Source organism: Hyaena hyaena, unplaced genomic scaffold (genome assembly GCF_003009895.1).
Source record: "Hyaena hyaena isolate Hyena2069 unplaced genomic scaffold, ASM300989v1 scaffold_482, whole genome shotgun sequence".
In the NCBI taxonomy this organism is placed as follows: domain Eukaryota; kingdom Metazoa; phylum Chordata; class Mammalia; order Carnivora; family Hyaenidae; genus Hyaena; species Hyaena hyaena.
This window is the reverse complement of record NW_024081119.1, coordinates 1,414,747-1,437,684: the sequence shown is the minus strand read 5'-3', so window position 1 is coordinate 1,437,684 and position 22,938 is coordinate 1,414,747. Positions and strand designations below refer to the sequence as shown.

At 34.5% G+C, this 22,938-nt stretch overlaps 2 pseudogenes; one reads left to right on the top strand and one right to left on the bottom strand.

Moving 5' to 3' along the window:
• Positions 1-14,931: 14,931 nt before the first annotated feature.
• On the bottom strand, positions 14,932-15,422 carry LOC120246772 (annotated as a pseudogene).
• Positions 15,423-22,334: 6,912 nt separating this feature from the next.
• LOC120246777 lies at positions 22,335-22,722 on the top strand (annotated as a pseudogene).
• The last annotated feature ends 216 nt before the right edge of the window (positions 22,723-22,938 follow it).

Sequence of the window (22,938 nt, the reverse complement as noted above, 5' to 3'; positions counted from 1 at the left end):
CTAGGCTGTATTATCAAGAAAAGTTAATTGGGTAATATCTTAGTCTTCTCAAGTTACCATAACAAAATATTTTGAATTAGGTAATCTAAACAACAAAATTAATTCCTCAAGTTCTGGAGGCTGGGAAGACCAAGATCCAGGTGCTGAAAAGTTTAATTTCCTTTTTTTTTTCTTTTTTAATGTTTTATTTATTTCTGAGAGAGAGAGAGCGTGAGCAGGGGAGGGTCAGAGAGAGAGGGAGACACAGAATCTGAAGCAGGATCCAGGCTCTGAGCTGTCAGCACAGAGCCCAGCGCAGGGCTCAAACCCATGAACGGTGAGATCATGACCTGAGCCGAATTCAGACACTTAACTGACTGATCTACCCAGGCGCCCCTGAAAAGTTTAGTTCCTATTGAAAGTTCTCTTCAAAATACAACAGTATTTTGTACACTGCTGTTTTCTGGCAGTATCCTTTCATAAGGATGAGAAACTCTGATATCTATTCTTATAAAGGTACTAATCTCATCATGAAAGCCCAACCTTCATGAACTCATTTAAACTTACATCCCAAAAGCACATCTCTAAATACCATCACACTGCCGGGTTAGGGCTTCAACATGTGCACCTCGGGAGGACACAATTCAGTCCATAGCAGGCAGATTGATCTTCTTATCAATTAGTGTTCGTGTGTGTGTATGTGTGTGTGGTTGAGAGAGGTAGTTTTTTGTTTGTATGTTTGTTTGTCTCTTGGACTAAAATTATTTCTATAAGTCACTGAACCCAATATCTGGACTTCACTGCAATTATAATATAAAGTAACATTCGTAAATTGTATCTAAAAGTTGCCTTCTCCCACCACATCTTAGTAAAATGGAAGTTTTCTTGGTTATTTTACTTAATTGTCTATAATATTGTTTTGCCAGGCAGAAATTGACAACTATATAAAATATGCAATTATCACTTCAATTTTAACAAAATTTCTATGCTATTCTGTAATGATAAACCTAATTATAATTATGTAAAATAGGAATTTTTTAAAGCTAAGCACACTGATTCTATTAACTTATGTCAAAACATTTCTAACTAGTTTTAACAGGGACTTTTTATTCTTTTTTAATTTCAAAGTTATAAAAATTATAGTATGATTTTAGTTGTTATTAATTAAATTCCAATAAAATATTGCTTATTTTATTCACTTGGTACTATACTCATACCCATCGAGATGAAAAGGCATCCTTCTGCTGATAGTATACTAATACATATACATGTATAAATAATAAAAAAAGTGATATAATACAAGCAGTATAGATAGAAATGAGAAGTGGTTGATTATTGATTATTTGATTAACATGAAAAGATGAAATAGAGATAATCCATAATGTAATGAAATGTAAGTAATGAATGCTAATTATTTTTTCTACTGTATATTCCTTTCCCCTTAAATGTATAGAGATAGAGTTATCAATTGAGTTAAAATTGAGTAGATTTTGCTTCAAATTGCTTCTTATTGAATAGTGAATCTTAAGCTACAGTCAAAAGATTTGTGACTCACTGAGAATTTTCTTTAAGAGAATAAGCTTATTTTAATGTATGTTAAAAATTGATGAAAATTTTAAACAAGATATATAACATACTCATATCATATGAATGGTTTCTCTATAGTTCTTTTCTCACAAATTCAGCAGTTGATTTTACTTATACAATCACCTTCATGTCACATAGTATTACTTACCTTTAGCTATTGAGAAAAAATAATAACAAAAAAAGAAGGAACTGGAGAGTGAAGGATTTACATCATGATAGAGCTAACACATACCTGCCTTGGAATGCACTCAGGTTCTGTCTCCCCACGTTACTGTTCCCTTGAAAATGGAAGAGCTTAAAGATCTTTCTCTATGGAAGTGTGGGGGATAGAAATGGTCACTGTACCTCTGTTGAAGCTGAGTGTTCATTTGCACACATTTGCCCCATATGGTAACTTAATATAAGAGATTGTCAGGACATTGAGAATGGAGAATTTTTGGGTCAAGGTGATCAATACATATCTGTGGCAGTCTTAGTATCTTGTGTAGATAAAATATTTTTTTAAATAATAATATCTGGGCTCCCAACATACTGAGATAATGATGTCATATTTACTGTATCTTGTGTTTTCTATCTTTCTATAAAACTATAAAACTAAGTAAAAGTGATATTATGTCATATTGGTATCAATTGATGACCAACTCAAACTTGCCACTATAGCTATGTTGTCACTTAGAGGTTTTAGGTTTTGAAGAATATAGTGAGTGATAAGGAGATATTGTGAAATTCTGATGAAAAGGTGATGCCTTAGTGGCTGCTTTGTAAATAAGTCATGGTTTTACCCACAGTTTTATGGACAAAATGCTCTGTAACAAATTACCAGTAGTATACTACTTGCCAATGGAATACAAATGACATGGATTTCTGTATTAGAGAATTGCTAAAATGTGAATCTAAAGCCAAATGAGGAGGCAATCAGCTGATATAAAATTATTTGATTACTTATTAAAACTTCCCTCATGTAACTGAAAGCTCTTGGAGGTGAAGAATATAACACAGGTAATGAAACAACTGGCATTTTTCAGGTATTTTAGATGAAAATAGATATAATTTTTTAATGTTTTATTTATTTCTAAGAGAGAGAGAGAGAGACAGCGTGAGCAGGGGAGGGTCAGAGAGAGAGGGAGACACAGGCTCTGAAACAGGCTCCAGGCTCTGAGCTGGCAGTCAGCACAGAGCCCGACGCGGGGCTCGAACCCACGAACCGCGAGATCATGACCTGAGTGAAAGTCGGACGCTTAACCAACTAAGCCACCCAGGCACCCCTAGATCTAATTTTTAAACCAAAATCCATGTTTTATATGTGGAAGAACATTGTGCTTCATCCTGATGTTCTCCCCCTTAATTGTTTGTTCTTAAATGAATCACTCAGAGACAAATGTGATGGAAAGACAATTCCAGAAAACAGGGGCTGTGGTATAAGAGAGGTCAGCCATTTTGCTAAAAAGTGTTTTGGTAAAGATGCCTAAGGAATTCCTACTTTCCTGTAGTCCTAGATCAGTTGACTTAAAGCAATTAATTTATCTCTGGACACTGAAGGATAAAAGGAATGTTTATTATGAATATTAGTCTATAGCATTTTGTAGTGTTTGGTGTTTATCAATGACCAATAAAGTAATAGTCATAACTTTTTAATGCTGACTAGAGGTAGTAAATTCTGTGTAAAGAAAAGAAGCTTGAACCACTCTCACTGGCTGTGAAATGGAATAGCTGCACAGAAACAGTAGAAATGTTGGTGACAACAGCATCCCTGAATTGTCTATGTATTAATCAGAGATCATCTTCTTCATAGAATATGCCTCTGACCCAAACTATGGCAGACACTGAGATTTAGACATGCCTTCCATCATATGCTCCATATATGATTCTCCTATTGAAAGGGTGGGAGTATCTCTGAAATACTATGACAGATTTATTCTAGCTTAGGTTTTACTGACATGAAAATCTAGACTCTACAGAAGAAAGCAAAAGGCCAGAGGAATGAAATTAGAGAAAGAAAAGTAAAGAAACAAGGAATCAGGTACAATTATTTAAGTGGCTGTTAAAACATAAGATGAAATAAGTTTATGAAATAAGTTTTTCCTTATGAAAAGTAAACTAGTGCATGATTACATTATCACTGGCTGAGAGAAAGGAAAGCTGCTTCAGTGCCAGCAGCAATCTTTCCTAAGGAACCCTGTTAAATTCACTCCCCTCGTCCCAGATTGAGTCAATATAAATCCAATCAAGCCAATAGGGAAGACGAACAAAAAACATCCTGACACAGGCTGCTAAGATTGTCCAAGCCACTTAGGTAGCTGCAAAAAAAGTTAATGCATCTGTTTATCCAACCACAAGTGGGGTGTCTGAGGCCATATGCTATGGTGAGAGTTGAATATCCTAGGAATAACAAACAAAACATATGAAATTATGGAATGTCATTTCACAATATACTGTAATATCCCTAGGCAGAATGAAGGAGTGAAAGTAAAGTTTGGGAGTTAGGCAAGGCCTTGGAAAATTTACAGATAGAGAAATAACAATGTAAGAGATATGCAGTTTTGGTATCACCTTTACTTGAATGACTAAGTGGAATAGATGTGATGCAAGTGTGGGTGTATCACAAGTGTGGGTGGTATTGGTATCTTACCGATACCAGCTTACATGTAAATGTTGGGTAAGTACAACGTTTCCTAGATTTTAACTGGACAATCCAAATGGGAGGTTTTAGAATTGCCCGAATAGTATCAAATATTAAGCAATACTAGATTCAGAAAAGACAACAGAAAAAAAATTACCCTTGATTAGAAAATGGAAGCAGGGGCAATAGTCTTCATGCTTCTTTCTATAGTAGTCCAGACTGGCTTAAGAGAAATTTAGAATGCTCTTATAGGCTAACTATTGCCGATCATGGATTTGAAAAATGTATCTCCCCTCCCCCAAGTCAAGGAGAAAAACATTACTATGCTTTTCAAACCAAATGCATGGATATAGTATTTCTTATTGTCATTGTAACAGTTTAAACATTTTGAGTACTTGATTACAGATAAACATCTGTGCTGATATTTCTGATGTTTTAGTTAAATGGTCCTGTTTATACATTTTCTGGTTTTTGTTTTGTTTTGTTTTATTTTTGGTATGAAGTTCCCAAACTCCTATGATCAACTTGATTACTCAGCTACACTTTTTCATTCAGTGATAGTAATGTGCATGCTTTAAAGATGGTTTTACATTTATGAATTAGTGAACCATAGGGCAGGAATGAAGATAATCTATCTAGGTTATTATGTATCTTCAACATTGTGAAAAAATCTAATACAGTATTCTGTTACAAAGCTCATTAAGCAACTGAAGAAATTAATCTAATCTTGATTTTCAGCTGACTGGTGTCAGTGCAAATTGCTATGGGTCATTGTCATAAGGCTGTAACTTTTGTTCTCTAAGTCAGATTTTCAAAATGACTCATTCAGGATACTGCTTTGGACAAGTAATTTATTGTTTCTAAAACTCATATGTCAGTGTTGCCAGTAGCTGTAAGGAAATTTGTTGAATTATGGAAGCTTTAAGAAATTGAGTCTCAGGCACTGTTTCAATCATTTTATTAAAAAATATAGGAAGGTTAAGAAAATTACTGTGTAAAATATCATTATGCTTTATATAAAGGACTTGAGGTGGTTATCCTTTGGCTAACTCTTTAGCTAACCTGGTACAAGAAAGTGATATAGTAAAAGAGATAGCCCACCAGAGAAGCATGGCTCCAACACATGGTACTAAAAAGAACAAAAGCAATTATTATGTAAATCCATATATCCTAAAATAAGAACCTGTCCACATATACCCAAACAGCTTACATTGCCATTTTGTGACTGCTTTTATCTTTATTTATTTAAAAAAAATTTTTTTAATATAGAGAGACAGAGCATGAGCAGGGGAGGGGCAAAGAGAGAGGGAGACACAGAATCTGAAGCAGCCTTCAGGCTCTGAGCTGTAAGCACAGAGCCCAATGTAGGGCTCTAACCCACAAACCATGAGATCATGACCTGAGCCAAAGTCAGATGCTTAACCAACTGAACCACCAGGTGCCCCTGCTTTTCTTTTTATAAATGACCTTGCCTTTCATTTTAGATCTATTTGATTTGTATAATGCTCCTAGTGAATACAGAAAAGGGATATGATTGAGCAATACACAATGATATTTATTCAGAGTATGAAAAGCACATCCCATGAGAGTTGATGGCTCTGGTTATTGATTAAAATACCTTGTATACATTTCCCTAGTATCTCAGAAATGTAATAATGAATCCAATGTGAGTAAGCCAATAAATTCTATCATGGTTTCTTCTCTTTTGCATTGCTTATTTTAATAATACTTCATTGGAATGGAAGATCAGATAACCTGTGCAAGGCTGCCAGTTTCATACTTAGTCACTATTTTCTAAAGGGATATGCCAAATTGTATGATCTTTGAAATCAAAGATAAAATTGGTTAGTATAGCACATTTGCAGTTCAGGTGTAATCAGACAGTGAGGTCTGGACATGCCTAGCAATCTAAAGGGACAGGTCACCAAATATGATTTATATCAGGGCTAAGAAGTTTACTGAAATCCAGGTATATTGTGAATCTGAAAAAAACTTTGACTGAGATGGGAGAGGAGATGCTAGTTCATTATGATGTTTGTTGTCCAGATGGTAGCTTATTCTACTCCACTGGACTCATGCTCAAAGCCTTTGTGAAGTGTATTTGTGGAAGAAAGAAATAGAACTAAGTACATTAACAATGAAGAGACTTAATGCAGAACTCTGAGTTTAGTCTACAACTACATAGTCATCAAATGTGACATCAAGAGGAACAAAATATTTCAAATCAGAATTTATCCATAAATCATTTTTAAACCTTTATAACTTTGTAAGCTTGTCTGGTATTCTTAATTGTAGGTAATATTTGCTGCTAATGTTTCTTATGTTGTAAATACATAATCCCCTTTACATATATTAGATACAGAAATTCCTGAAATTCTGCAGACTAGGACCATAAAAGAAAAAAAAGAACAGGACGTATAAAGAAGTATCTTTATAAATAAGGTATAAAGAGGCACATATCATCCTTCTTTTAATAGCCAAAGGGAAAATAATAATGATCTTAGATAGATGATAGATAGATAGATAGATAGATAGATGATAGAAAATAGTTTTGGCATCTAGGAACCTCAGAAACTTGTGATTCAGCAGATGAGATGCTGGTTGGATAAGGTTGTCCTTAACTCCTGCCTTTTGGAGTGGCAATCAATGACTGACAGGAGAAGCCATGCTCATGAGTACATGTAAGATGCCCCAGAAATATTTAGAAGGATTATTTTTGAGAGACTGCAGTTCTTATATCTGAGGTTATAGGAAAGAGGCCTTGACATCCTGGTTAATCCCATTATGAAATCCTATCTCTAAACACAGGTCAGGAGGCTTGAGGAAACTAGATTGTACTTAATCATTGTGGGAATAAAAAAAAACTTCCTCTCCTGGTTCTCCAAAAAATCTCACATAAAAATAATCCTGATTTTTTTTTTCAAAAGTTCTTCATGATTATGTGTATCTACAAGCTGCTGGGGCAGATAATGGCTGGCCCATTTAATCCTTCATTAGTTTTTGCCATCCTAATTTAACTGTTACTAAACATATTGGTTAGGCATATTGCAAAGCATTTAGAAACCTGCTTTAGAAACAGTTTTAGAAAAGTTTTACACATATTTAGGCCTCATTAATAAGCAACTTTATCCTTACAAGTTGTCACCCAGCATTAAAGAAAAAAACAGAAACTAATGGAAGCTCTAACTGTAATGCAAAATAGCTGAACCTGAATCTTTAACAAAGGTAAGAATAGATTATGATTAATTTACCTGCTTTTTCTTTTTTACCTCACTGCAATACTTGCCTTTTGTCAGAGTCTTGTTCTTCTGACTTTAAAGGTGTGGGGTCTTGGTTTGGGTTTTTTTTGTTTGTTTGTTTGTTTTTTGTTTTGTTTTGTTTTGGAAACCCTGGAGTACTCAGCATGCCACTGAGGCCTCATGCCCTTATCGCTACAAGCAAAACTGTCAGTTCTAAAACACTGCTGAGAAGGACTCTCCAGCAAAAAGAAATGCAAAACAAGCACTTCACAGGATAGTGGGGCAGGTAGTGCTAGAAAACTTATTAATGAAGGATTAAATGTATAAAAATAATGCTCTGAGTCCCTGAAGTTTACTTACCACTCAAAAACCTAGGATTAGAACTAATCGTGTTGGTACAGTTTAAGAAATTATGGAGTTTTGTGTTAGGTCAGCTAACGTTCTTTCTTTGTTCATCTTTCCTTAATTGTGTAAAAATAATGTAAGCAAATATGATGCATATATTTTTAGCACTTTTAGGTATTTTTAAATATATGGGCATTGCCATAAATATTTTTTGTGATAAATATTTTTAACACTAAATTGATATTTTATTTAGACAGAAAATAAATATGAAGATAACAAAAGTTATTACAGAAAATAACTTTAGAAATCTAAGATAGATTCTAACATATTATTTAAGTTTTTTGAAGCTTTCACCTCACGCATTTTTATTAAGAGGTCACTCATTTTTAGTAGGAGGGCAAAAGTACAAGTTCTCACTGAGGATTTTGGCAAGTCACATGTGTAGAGTCTTTGATGTTGAGCAATCTATGCTTATTTGGGTACATGAACTCCTTTGTTGGGAGCCATTCTGAACCCAGGAGTCGAGAAAACTAGTGACGTTAAAGCAAGTTTGCATGGTCTCTTGCCATCAGATGATGACCAATATCCACCCCCACTCAATTATTTCTGCTTGAGCACGGACCCCTAGGGTACCTTGTTAATCAATATCGGGAGTGACTTGTCCCTTTATTCCGGCCCTGGTATGATGATTGCACCTTGTGAAGGAACTTATTGTGGGAACTTCTTTTGATTATGGAAACAGACATCGTGTCTCCAGCAGGTCCTGTTTCCCTCCATACTTTCCTTTGAGCTATGAACAGGCTAATGATCCTTACTCATAAATATTGACCTTTACATGTACAATTCTGTTTCTACCGTTGCATTAGTCCAAGATGTTCATACAGGTGAACATGTAAATTAACTAACCAAAAATGTTTCTCATGCCCTAGCTATTCAAGAAATCATAAAACTAGACACAAAGGTAAATGCACTCAAAGTGGCTATTCTATGTATTGGAAATGAGCTAAACTCTTTAAAAGTATGGTTGGCTCTCTTGTGCCATAAAGAATATAACTGAAAAATCAAGTCTTACCCGGAGACAAAGGGCCTAACTTAGAGAGAAGGAACAGATAAGGGCAGAATATAAGTTACTACATATACCTTTGCTAACTGGTGGTGTATAGCAACCCCTTCCCTAAGGCCTACATTGCACAAACACCTTCCCTTACCCTGGCATCTGTGAGGAGGATGGATAAGAGTAGCTACAAACCTACAACTTAATCTTAGTTTTATTAAAATGTGAACACCCTGTTATTTTCTTAGTTACTCAACCTCACTATAATTGGGGCAGTTCTGCAAGAAGACTTCTGTAAAACTTGTTTCTGTACATTTTCGAAAAACATCTTATCACAGAGAACTATCCATTGTAAAAATTCCATTTTCTGATGCCATGTTAACATTTGACCTATAAATAAAGACCAAAATTGACAGGACAGAGATGCCTGCCTGGTGATCAGAAAGAATCTCAGGGCTCTTTCACTCTCCTCACTCTCTCTCTCTCGCTGACACCATCCATCCTTCAGGGACCCCTGGACCTGCTGGAGCCGGCCTCCAACACTCCTTTTCTCTGATAGCTTTAATTATCAGCTGGTAAGGTGGGCAAACAGAAATCCAAAAATCAGAATTGAGTTTCACAATTCTTTTGGCTTATTTGTGGTCATGTTGCTGTGGTAGAAAGCAGGAGGATACAGAAAGCCCAAGAGTAGAAGAGGTTTGGGAGATGACAAGGCAAAAGCCACCTTGTTTCTTTTCCCTCATCACTATTTGACACTTTCTCAGCAGGTGTGCCTGACTTGTTCATATTACTACTCTGGGGACAACTCCTAAAGTTGTCATCGTCCAGTCCTGAGAGTGTAGTGAACAGAGGGGTTAGCAAGGAGCACTCACTAGTGGGAGATCGGCCTGCATGGTTTCACCTGCACCTCATCCCATCCTGGCACTGCTGCGCTGGCACATCTGTTCCTGGACTGGTACTTCTATTTGTCCTTTTTAAGTATGTCAGTAAGGAGGCAAAAACTTTTGCATCAACTGTTCCCCACTGAAGCATCCAGCCTTTCTTCAGTCTGGACTGGAAAGTTTTGTTTAACTTGCCTTCATTCTCCAAGGCTCTCTACCTTTTTAAAATGTTGTTTGAAGGTTCACATATTGCCTCTTATGTGGCATATCTTGGTTTGTGTTGGGCTGAGGTATGAATTAAGTATTGCTTGCTATGAGTTAACCTTCCATCGATCCATACTTGTAGGAATGTATGCAATATATATATTTAAATGCTGTTTTTAAACATTTAAAACAATTTTATATCAAAAGTAGTGAAACTTAATTCTGATTTTTGGATTTCTGTTTGCCAATCTTACCAGCTGATAACTAAAGCTATCAGAAAACAGAAGTTTATGTACAAAAATAAGAATATATTGCTCAACATCAAAGACTCTACCCACATGAGTCATCAAAATCCTTAGTGAGAACTTGTTCTTTTGCCCTTTTATTAAAAATGAGTGAGATGAAAGCTTCCTATATGATTAAATATGATTTGATAATAACATTTTAATATCTTATAATATCCATCTATTTTTTTATTTTTATTTTTTACAAATAGTTTATTGTCAAATTAGTTTCCACATAACACCCAGTGCTCATCCCTGCAAGTGTCCTTCTCCATGCCCATCCCCCTCCCCCCCACTTCCATCAGTCCTCAGTTTTTGTCAGCGTTCAAGAGTCTCTCATGGTTTGCCTCTCTCCCTTTCCCCCACCATTTTCCCTCTTCTTCTCCCCCTCGTTCCTCAGTTAAGTTCCTCCTAATCCTCCTATATGTGCAAACATATGATATTTGTCCTTCTCTGTTTATCCATCTATTTTTATGTGACTTGGTTTTGGCAATCTATTCAAGGTCTCATGCAAATATAAAATGGAGAGAAGAGCTTCATATAAACAACATTACCTTGAATCTCTCATTATTTGAATCTACACATAATTTTTCAATGATATATCTCCCCTAGACAGAGATTAAAATTAAAATTAGAAGCCTAGCTTACTTAGAAATACAGACATATGAGCCAAATCCAGACATTTCTTTAGAATATTCAGTTAGAATTATTTCAGCTCCTCTAGGAAATTTATTATGATTTCCTATCATACTTGTGTAGATTATGTTGTTCACACTACAAGGATGATACTTTTTTTCCCCTTGTTCCTGAATTTGCTTGTTCAAGTATATAACATTCTGGAGGGAAACCTTTCATAATACTCTGTTCTCTCCTGAGTATTCTATTCATCTAAGTATTATGAAAGACTAGAACATCATGGGCATATACTTTATATTTATAGAATGAATAAAACTGACTTCCACATCTAACACATTATAAAAATAAAAACTGTTCACTTAAGCTTGGTAGTATCAACTTCATTATATGCAATGCTATTCAAATTTTTTCTAGATATGCTATTATTATATTAGTTATAAAAGTATATTTTTATATTACAATTATATTAGTTAGGACCTATCAGAATCATAAAAAATGCTAATCTGGAATTCTAAAGATAATTTAAAGAAGATATTATTTACAGAGTTGTGGAAAGTGTTAAAGGAACAAATAAAAGATATTTAGAAAACCAAAGACAAGCTATAGCCAGAAGCCATTTTCTTCTGAAGGCCCAAAAGTATAAAAGGGATAATAGGAAAATAGTGTTTCTGGATCCAAAGGTAGCTGTAACGCTGAAAGAGGGATCACAGCAAGTCCATCACCAAAGCTCAAAGTAAAGAAACATCCCTATCTTCCCCACCTCCATCATCTTGCTATTGAATTCCTTTGCAGTCTATCAAGATTAACTTCCTGGGGTCAGAATAGTGAAAAGAACACAAAAATTGATTGTAAATTAAGTTAAAACAATCATACATGTTATGGAAGAGGTAAATCTAATATTAGTTATGAAGAATTGTATTGTCATTAAAAATATGATATTAAATTATATGTGTACGCATGTGCATACATGCATAAATATACACATACATTAAGAAGAAATTGAAAGCACATCCAAATAAACCAACTGGTCTACAGCAAAACCGTGCTTTTGACGTTTTGTCACACAAAAAGCACTTTTTAGAATGATTTAAATTTATATTTAGTTTTGCACTATCATCATTATTATTTGAATGGCAATGATAATAGCAGCTCTTTAACTTTAATGAGGACCTTATGTATTTACTTCTACAATTAGCAATCACCTTATATTTTTATTTTGACCTCTTGGTTACAGAAACAGTGCAAACTAGTAATTTTAACTTTGCTGGAAATTTAATTTATTAACCTTCATTAACTTTCTCACATATCTTAATTATTTAATTTCTTCCCTAAGTTTACATGACAAAAATAACATGACAAACAGTCATGAGCCACATTGTTTTATATCCTTTTAAATTCATGGCTAAGAGTGAATTGATTTACAATGACTTCTGTATACTTCACCAGGAAACAACATGGAAAATTATTGTTTAGCCTAATTAACATAGCATAATAAAACTGTACAATAGACAAGACACAGGGACTATTACTATAGTCCTCAAGTCACCTTATAAAACGAGTAAGATATTTCACAAAATGTATCAATCCTAACAATATATAACTTTGCAGTATTGATTTATTGACCTTAAAAAACAAAACAGCCAATTATTTTACCAGCAAACTGAATTATTTTTGGAGTAGCAGAGGATTTGCAATTTGGATATGCAGACTATGGTGAACCATAGGCAAATCCCAAAAACTGAGGAGAGGAGCTTGCTTTTATAGGGGAAAGGAAGAAACTGGAAGGGGCTGTTTCACAGAGTTCTCATTGAGTGAACTGTTGCTTGGGCCAGGAGAAATTCTCTCTTCCTCCTGCTGGGATATGCAAAGTAATCTTCCCATTGAGTAATGTGAGGTATGCTTCTTAAGGCAAGTAGACATGTATCAGAGCTTCCCTCCCACTCCCGCCCCAGCCCAGAGACCCAACTCCATTTTAAGTGAGGTTGTCTTTATTTATTTTCACAGATTCAACAAGTAGTATGTTCGAAAAGGTTTGTGATGAACTCATGTGATAAATTCTTAACATTTTTATTCCTAGAAATAGTGGTGGCATTATTATCAGAGTTCATAGTACAGCTCAAATATCACATCCTCAAAAAATAAATCTTATCACCTCCTTTAAATGTTTTTGGAAGTTATAAGTTTTCAATCATTCCTATGTTTACTACCTATAAACTTGTTTGTTTTTTTAAAATTATACATGCCCTACTATACTGTAAAGGGATATACCTTTCATTGCTCATGAACATTATGATATAGTACAGTGCCTTCCACATACTAGGTACTTAATGTGTGGTGTGAGTGGATCAATGAATAAATGATAAATGCTAAGCTACTCAAGTGTTGATTTGATCATAAGGGAAACTTGATCTAAGCAATTACATGCAAAGAATTCTAAAGAGTCTATAATGTATAGAGAAATGCAAAGAACCTCGAATAACCAAAGCAATTTGTTTAAAAAAAGAACATTCTAGCAGTAACCACCTGATGTCAAGACTGATTGTAAAGAAGCAATTGTCAAGACAGGATGGTATTAACTTGATTATGTTGAGATAGACAAATACTCTAATGGGTCAGAATAGAGTTCTGAAATATACTCTTACATACATGGAGGCTTATTTTTGACAAAGATACAAAAGCAACCCTATGGAGATTTTTCAGCATATGGTGCTAGATATCCAAATGCCAATAATAACAATACAGACATATTTATCTATATCTATCTATATATATATCAATACCACTATTTGTAAGAAGCAACTCAAAATGATTAATTAAGCAACAAATTGATTATTTGAATTTCATCACACTATTAAAACTATTAAATTAAAAGCCATTGACTAGGAGAAAATCTTTGCAAAATAGATAGGTACTAAAGGACTCATTTCCAGGGTATGTAAACAACTCTCAAATACAACAATTGTAAGATAAATTTTAAAAGTAATAATTGTAAGGCACCTGGGTGGCTCACTTGGTTGAGCACCTGATTCTTGACACCTGATTCTTCTCATCATAATCTCAAGGTTCATGAGATCAACTCATGATTATAAAACAATTATTTTGTTTTTAATTAGCAAAAGTTTTGAACAGACACTTAACTGAAGGAAATATATGGAAGACAAACACAAGAAAACAAAGTTCAACCTCAATAGTCATTAGGACATGCAAATCTAAAGAAAATTTGATACCACTTTACATCAGTTAAAATGCCTAAAATTAAAAAACTAGCCATACCAACTGTCTTAGAATGTAGAGAATGTAGAATGCTCGTTTAAAGTTGGTAGAAATGTAAACTGATACATCATTTCAAGAAACTTCTGGGTTGTTTCTTCAGAAATTAGAAGAGGAAAGAAAAATGTACGCATAATGTATTATTACATTGATATAAAATCCTTGAATATGAAAACTTACATACAAGAAGATTAGTGGTTGCCAAGGGACTAGTGGGGAGAGGAGGGAAGGGATGAATTAGAAAGTTATCAAAATATACATTTGAGGGGTGCCTGGGTGGTTCTGTCAGTTAACCCTCCAACTCTTGATCCTTGCTTAGGTCATGGTCTCACTGTTCATGAGTTTGAGCCTTGCATGGCACTCTGTGCTGAGAGCGCAGAGCCTGTTTGGGATTCTAGCTCTCCCACTCTCTGCCCCTTTCCCACTTGTACTCTCACTGTCTCTCAAAATAAATAAATAAACTTTAAAAATATATATATATAAACTTGAAATATGTGCAAATGACTAACTATATTAGATCTCAATAAAGTTCTTAGAAAGGCAGTAAAACTACTTTTATGCAAATTACCAAGTTTTAAAGTCACAGAGACAAATTAATTTTATAATACCACCATTCCATAAGTGATACAACAGGTATTGAATGCTGAATTCTGATATCGAATATCATTTTCATTCATTATTTCGCAAATGTTTTTTGGCCACTTATTTTATTAAACCACTCATTCAGGCACTGAGGATACACTTATTTAAAAAACAAGGAAAGAAAAAAGTTAGCTTACACAGCAACAGTTATATAATATATACTTTTTAAAACATTCTTTTCTTTATTTTGTAATGACTGAAACAAAACAGAGCTAAAACTGCAGCTTCTGGAAGAACCATTTGTTCTTGCCGGTCTTGTACATCTCCTTGAACTTAACCTTGGCCTCCCATAAAGCTTTACATTTAAGAGCAGAGTTTCTGAATGCTTCCTTATTACTGACAGTTTTGTCCAAGAGGATATCTACAGGGTGCCTTGTGGGCATGAGGTGATTGTAGTTATAAACTTTCACAAAAGATTTGATCTTTGACCTCTTCCTGTCTATGGTAGCTGTCACTTTGCTGGGATAGCAGTCAATTCCAGTCACAAGAGCAAGGCTATAGAGGTGGCTTGAGGTGGCAATCATGAATGTTCCTCACAAGGACCACTTTGCCTTGAAAGTAGGTTTTTGCTAGGACCAGCACCACCATCCCAGGTTTCACAAACTTGCCCTTTTTGATACCAACCACTTGATCCTTATAATATATACTTCCAGGGAAGGACAGACAATAAACAATATGCATATTAATTTAAATGAAGTATTATATGGTGATACGTGCTAGGGGATAAATCAGAAAAAGTTAGAAAATGTGATCATATTATATTTAATTTGAATGGTCAAGAAAGACTTTAAAATTACTATTTTAGTAAAATTCTCAAATATAATTAAGAAGTCAGTCATGTGATATCTATAAGAACAGCATTCTAGAAAGAGAAGAATAGCGAGGATAAAGACTCTAGGCATGTTTTTTAAAATTTGTTTTTGGTTTTGTTTCTGATGAGTTACAGAAATAGTAAGGAGACCAATGTGTCTTGAGCAGAGTAAGAAAGAGGTAGGGTGCAGATTATGAGGTCAGGGTTATAATAAAGCAGAGAAGAAAGGTGGATGGAAGCCTAGAAAGTCTTTAGTTTTGCTTTACAGTATTTTGAGAAGAGAAACAGTATAATCTGATTTACATTTTACAAGATTTGTAAAAGTTGTTTAGACCAGTGGACTCTCTCTACTCAAACTTAGCTTCTCACTCTTGTAAATTATCACAATATTGGATACTATTATGTGAATACATTTTGATCATGATGTCCTATAAATATCATAGAAGTAATGTTCTAAATATTATCATTGTCTGCTCTATTTTTGGTAACCTCTTAAAAAGATTAGCCTATTTCCTAGTCCAGAAGTATTCTCTTGATGTACAGTTTATTCATTAGGAATCATTTTCCCATTGCAAGGGATTAAAACTGAACTCAAACTTTTTTATGAGTAAAAGAGAGTGTGGCTTTTTTGGACCATATAACAGAACTATCATGCTTGGATACAATAGTTCATAAGAAAGTATCAGTTCTTTATCTTTTCTGTAGATTTGTTTGCCTGTTTGTTGACTTTATTCTCTAAGAGATTCTCAGTACCTGGGGAAATGACCCCAGTTTGCAACACCAAAATACATTCCAATGGCTTAATGAGTCAACAACTTAAAATGTCATATCCATATCAGTGACTATACATCAAATATATTGAAGTTTCTCATTGGACTACTTCATTGATATGGTCAATCCTGAGCCTAATACTGTGGCCAAGATGATAAGTTGTCTACTTGATTGATATGAGCTTAGCTGTATGATCTGGCAAAATCAGATCATTGCAATTTACTGCCACAAGTCTAAGTCACATATCTTATTCCTATGGCAGGTGAAGGGTATGCCATTGTGACTTTCAGCCATAGGGAATGAAAAAGTGGCAGGTAAAGAAAAACATGAGTTCTTATAAGAAAATTGGAGCAATGATGTCAGAGAAACATGTAGGAAAGTTTAATAGGAGATTAAAGCTATCAGTACCATAATCCAAAATGGGCAAGTCAGAGGATCCAACAGTAGGTGAGATTAAAAGGAACAAATAATATAATGTTTTGTGTTATATAAAGCAGTCTTGCATATGGTGTGGTATCACTTTAAATCTGCCAAAGTCTAACTCACTTGGCCTTCGGATATTTCATTTCATGTAAGAAGTATATTTGACTTCAGGTACAATAAAAAAATAAAGTGTGTGTGTGCATATGTGTGTTTGAGTACACACGTATCCATAAACTGACATAAGTTAATATGTGATATGCATATAAGCAAAAACACATTGGTAGAGATAATGACTTTTTTTTCAAACAGCACAGAATCTAACACACAGAAAATACTCAATAATTTCTCAGTGATGCCTTCTTAAATCAGCTTATAAATAAATGTTTCATATATAACCAGGAACTGCAAAGATTGTTTCTAATGTATTTATTCTGGTATGTAATAGCTTCTAATATATAGTAATGCTTTCTTTTTTTAAAACAAGGAGTTAAATCCTAAGAGATGATGCACTTTAAAATTCCTCTGATCCTTTTTTTTCTTTATTCACTTTTAATGTAAATTATTAATACAAGATCAAAAGCAAGATTTAAAATACATGTGTATTCTGTTTGTTTTTATTGTATTTTTATCCTATTTATTTTCTATCTCCTTACTTGTGAGAAGATAAACTAATTCTTATTTTAACTTTATTTTTAAAGTGCTATTATATTCAGAGTGAACTAAACTTGCACCACTTTATTAAACATATTTACATTCATTTGTTTTATGTGAGCACCTTGTGACTATTGTTTTACCTCCCTAAATTGTTTTATATAAACACAAACAGTTCTGCTTAACTTGATGATCCCATCTCTACCAAAATATAAGGCAGCTGTGACAGGATGCAGTTTAGTTTTTTCTATATATTGGTGACTAAGATGGACTGATGTTACATGAACTTCCTAATGTTCCAATTTTTGATGCATACATTTCACACAAACTGCCAAGCATAGGTCACTGGATATTTCTGAGTAGAGGATAATAAAATAAAATGAAATATGAAGTCATAAAGTTTCTCTATCTTGGGTAGTGCAAAATCACAATAAAACATTTTATATTTTCATTAGAAGAGGCATGAGAATCAGCCCACACATTAAAATCCAAAAATTTTATTTTCAGAGAATGCAGCAGAAATTAAATCGTTAATTTTATTAGATGGTTATATTATCTTGTTACCCTGAAATTGTGTCTTTCTCAACTATATACTACATTTTTAAAAAAGAAAATACAAATAAAGCTCTTGTTTATAAATATTGATTTCCCTTGGGGCGCCTGGGTGGCTCAGTCGGTGAAGTGTCCGACTTCGGCTCAGGTCATGATCTCACGGTTCGTGGATTCAAGCCCCACGTCGGGCTCTGTGCTGACAGCCAGCTCAGAGCCTGGAGCCTGTTTCAGATTCTGTGTCTCCCTGTCTCTCTGACCCTCCCCTGCTCACGCTGTCTCTCTCTCTCTCTCTCAAAAATAAATAAAACATTAAAAAAATAAATAAATATTGATTTCCCATGAAAACATTCTTTAGAAGTAAAATTATCACTTTGTTCCTTATTTATAAGTACCTGACATTACACCAAACATGTTAGATATGATATGGTTATGATTGCAAAATAAGTATGTGACCAATTTTCGTTATGGAGCATGGAAGAAGGCAGTTCTCTATTCTGTTAACAGATTTCACTCACTTGCTATCTTCCCTGTTCAAAATACAATATTTTGTTTCTCTAGGTTCAGGATATAGATTTGTCACTAATACACATACAACAAGTGCATTGCTTCTAATGTGACCTTTTTCTAAAGAAACCATCCCCGTATACTGCTAGGCATCTCTTCTCAGCAAAATCAAGATACAAACTCATTTGGCAAAAGGCTTTATTGTGGGGAACTTTGCACATTGTTCTCATCACTTTTAAGGCATTTCAAAGCCTATGCAGCTGTAAAATTGTTTTATCTCTTTTTTTTCCCCAATAAGGATTAGCTGAGATCCAAGGAGTATTATAAGTCTGATAAAGCTTTGAGTACTTTTACACTGAACTTGGAATGAGTCCAAATATCTCTAACTCCAACATATTAAAGTTAAAGTATTGCAAAAAGACCACATGGCTCAGCAATCCTCAACCACCTTCAGACTAAAGCACTTCTCTCTCCAGCTGTTGAAAGCTGTCTTGCAGCTGAGTCTCTCTGAAGAAATTGCACTAACTTTTAGAGAGCCACCTCACCAAGATTATGTGTCCTTCTGGGAAAGTAGTCCATGTCCAATGACTGGTCAGTGGTGGTAAGGTGGGTTGAGGCGAGGAACTGTTCAAAGGCTCACTCCTTTTTCCTCCATTCATGACAACTCTGAAGGAGACTCATCTTTACTCTAGTGAGATTGACTAGTTTTTACTGCAATGGCATGCAGTTCTTATTATCCCTCTGTCCAGTTGTGTGTGTGTGTGTTTGTGTGTGTGTGTGTGTGTGTGTGTAATTCTCTCACAGATGTTATTCCTGAAAACAACAAACTTCTTGCATACAAATCTTTATAGCACAACCTATTTCCCAGAGAAGCTGGCTAGCAACACAACTTTATTAAAGTAAGAATATGCAATTCCATTTCTTAAAAAAACCTTGAAATTAATAAAGAAAATCTTATATCTCTACCTTCAGTATGGAAATTATAGTGGACAAAATAAAATTATTGGCTGCTTTTGGATGGTATTGTCACATGGACTGAGTGTAAATTTATTTCCTTGATTAGCTTTATAATTCTAAGGCTGAAGTACAAAACTAAAAAAAAAAATTGATGTTGAGGCTATTTCTTGCTTTAAGTTTATTTGTTTTGATATAGACAGAATGAGTGGGGGAGGGGCAGAGAGAGAGAAAGGAGAGAATCCCAAGCAGACTCTGTGCTATCAGCATGGAACCCGACATAGGACTTGAACTCAGCCATGAAATCATGACCAAAGCTGAAATCAAGAGTTAGATGCTTAATGCATTGAGCCACCCCGGTGCACCAAGGCTATTTCTTTACTATTATATATTATTTCAATACCCTTTTTAAGAAAAAAAAATGATGAATCCAGAATCCACACTGCACACCCCTGCGCGTGCGCGTGTGTGTGTGTGTGTGTATCTGTGTGCCTGTGTGTTTGGAGGTGGGAGGTGAGTTTAAAATAAGTTTTAAATTATACAATATTAGACCTAATTATGACATACATGTTTAGTATGTGCCTAAATAGTATTACTTTGATTTTATATATTTTTTTTATTTTATCATTTTTAAAGTTTATTTTCAGAGTTAGAGAAGCTTAAAAATATTTGGGTGCTTAGTGACTTCCTTCCCTTTGTCTAGTAGTAGGCATTTTTCTCCAGCCCCTTCTGTGTTTCTCATTATGAAATCTTCTTTCAAATATTAACAAATTGGCTCCAGGAGGGTACTAATTTAGTATCCCATCAACACTGTAAGAGACTACTCATTTTACAATGTTAGCTCTGTGCCGTATATTACTTTTTTTCCCCCTTTATCAACATAATGGATGAAATGCAGTGTACTTCACTGTTTATTTTACCTTCTAAAATTAACTACTGAAATTGAAAATATTTGTACATTGATATCCAAAAAATAGTGAGATGACCTTTGGGACCCTGTCACAATATAAATTAATATAAAAATTTTTCCTATGCTACACCTGGGTTAGTGCCTTGTGGTTGCCCAAAGGAAGACAAGATCAACCCCTAATCCAGAATTCAATTCAAATATTGAAATAGATATTGCTACCCAAGTACTAAGAGATATAAGAACATTTATTATTCACATTATAAGGTTTTCTTGGGAGGAGCAAGGCAGACCTACACTAATGTACAGAAATGGCTTAATAGAGCAAGGTGAAACAAATGGCTTGGTGTTTTATAGTGATTAGAGGGCAGTTTCAGGTTTAGAGTCCCCCAGTCATTGTCCTGGATTTTATGGGGTTTGAACCTTCCACCAGAACCAAAGGAGGGAGCCTGTGGACTTTTAAATGAGCTTGCTAAGGTGTCAGGCAAGAGATCTATAAAGAAGTCTTGGGCTTAAAATATATCAAAAGCCAAACATCAAAAATGCAAACAGACTCTTTCAGTTAAAAATAAAGTGAAATAACAAGTGTTAGCAATAGAGAAGGAACTCAAAACTACAGAGGAAAGAGCAAACTGACATCCTAAGAAGAACACGGACACTCCAAACTGTGGAATCTGATCTACTGAGACCATGGAATGACTTTATGTCTTCACTTAAGAGAAATGGGTGTGACATTCCTCAAACTTTGAAGTGCTACTCCACAACTTAAAAATAAATTAGTAAATCAACGAACATCCTCAACTCACCTTTAGCTACAGTGATGGCAATGAAGTTTGTCACCTGCCTATGACTTTGTGTTTTAAAAACTACTTCTTTGAGAGAAATTGAAGCCTTAAATCTGAAACATATGAATTTTATAATCAGGGTTCAAAAGTATACACTCAGTACTGGAATATACAGCCAAAGAAATATTATTGAAACTGACTAAGGACTTGTGAAGTTTCTTGAACTCTGTAGGAAGCAAGTTGTAAAGACACACAAATGAAAGACAAAACTATAGAATAAATAAGATGACAATGAGCTTATCTTAAAAGATTTAAAACAAGATCAAGAAATGAACCCATAAAAAAGCAGGAACAGTAACCCAAATAATTAACTTCCATTGACCAATATGGAATGAATAAAATACTAACATGTTTTTTTTTCTTTCTTTTTTCTCCAAGTTTTTATTTACATTACAGCTAGTTAACATGCAGTGCAATATTTGTTGCAGGTGTAGAATCTAGTGATTCAAGATTATATACAACACCCAGTGCTCATCACAGTTTTCCTCCCTATTACCCATCACCCATTTAACCCGTCCCCCCACCCCCACCCTTGTTATAACCCTTACTTTGTTCTCTATAGTTAAGAGTATGTTTCTTGGTTTGCCTCTCTCCCTCCCCCATCCTCATGTTTATGTGTTGTGTTTCTTAAATTCCACATATGAGTGAAATCATATGGTATTTGCCTTTGACTGATTTTGCTTAGCATAATATACTCTAGCTCCATCCACATTGCTGCAAATGGCAAGATTTCATCTTTTTATGGCTGAGTAATTCTCCATTACATATATATATATATATATGTATATGTATATGTATATATGTAATATATATATGTATATGTATATGTATATATGTTTTATATATATATATATATATATATATATATAGTACTTCTTTATCCATTCATCATTTAATGGATATTTGGGCTCTTTCCATAATGTGGCTGTTGACGATAAGCTAACATGTTTTAAAAAAAAGATTTAAAAAGGACCTTTAAGAAATCATACAATGCCATGAGACAAGCAATAATGAAAAAAGAAGAGAAATTATAAAACAGATAAAATATGGATATCAAAATTAAAAATGTAATGATTTGTCATATTAAATGGGGCAAGATCATACCCTCCATAATAAAGATACTGAACAATACATTGATCTTGTCCTCTCTGGCTGCTATAAACTTGACCACCAGTATGAATGATACAGTAGCTATACAGGAAGTTCATGACCACCCTACTACATCAGCAGAAACAGACAGTCATTGGTGTTCTTCACTCCAGAAAGGCAACAGTACCTAAGAGAGTAATTCAGGAAAAATTAGGCAAAGTGTACAAGACTACATAAGATGTCACCTTTATATTTGGATTCAGAACCATTTTGGTGATAAGACAACTGACTTTGACATGTTGTATGATTCCTTGGATTATGCAAAGAAAAATGCACCCAAATATAGACTTTCAACACAGGGTCTGTATGAGAAGGAAAAGATGTCAAAAAATCAGCATTAGGGATCCAAGAACAGAATGAAGAAAGTCAGGAGGACTGCAAAAGCCAACCAATGTTGGTGCTGGCAAAAAGTGAGCTAGAAATTAGACAACAGAAAGAGTAAAGATTCTGCCGTGACTATCTCTGGTGATTATGCAGATTTTTCATGAGAAGATTAATAAATTAAGAACTTAAAAAATACATTGATCTCCAAAAAATGCATTGATGGACATAAAACACAGGGACACAGAAGCCCCCTGAAAGAGTTCCCAGTGAACCAGAGTTGGGACAGTTTGAGCACCAAAATGAAGT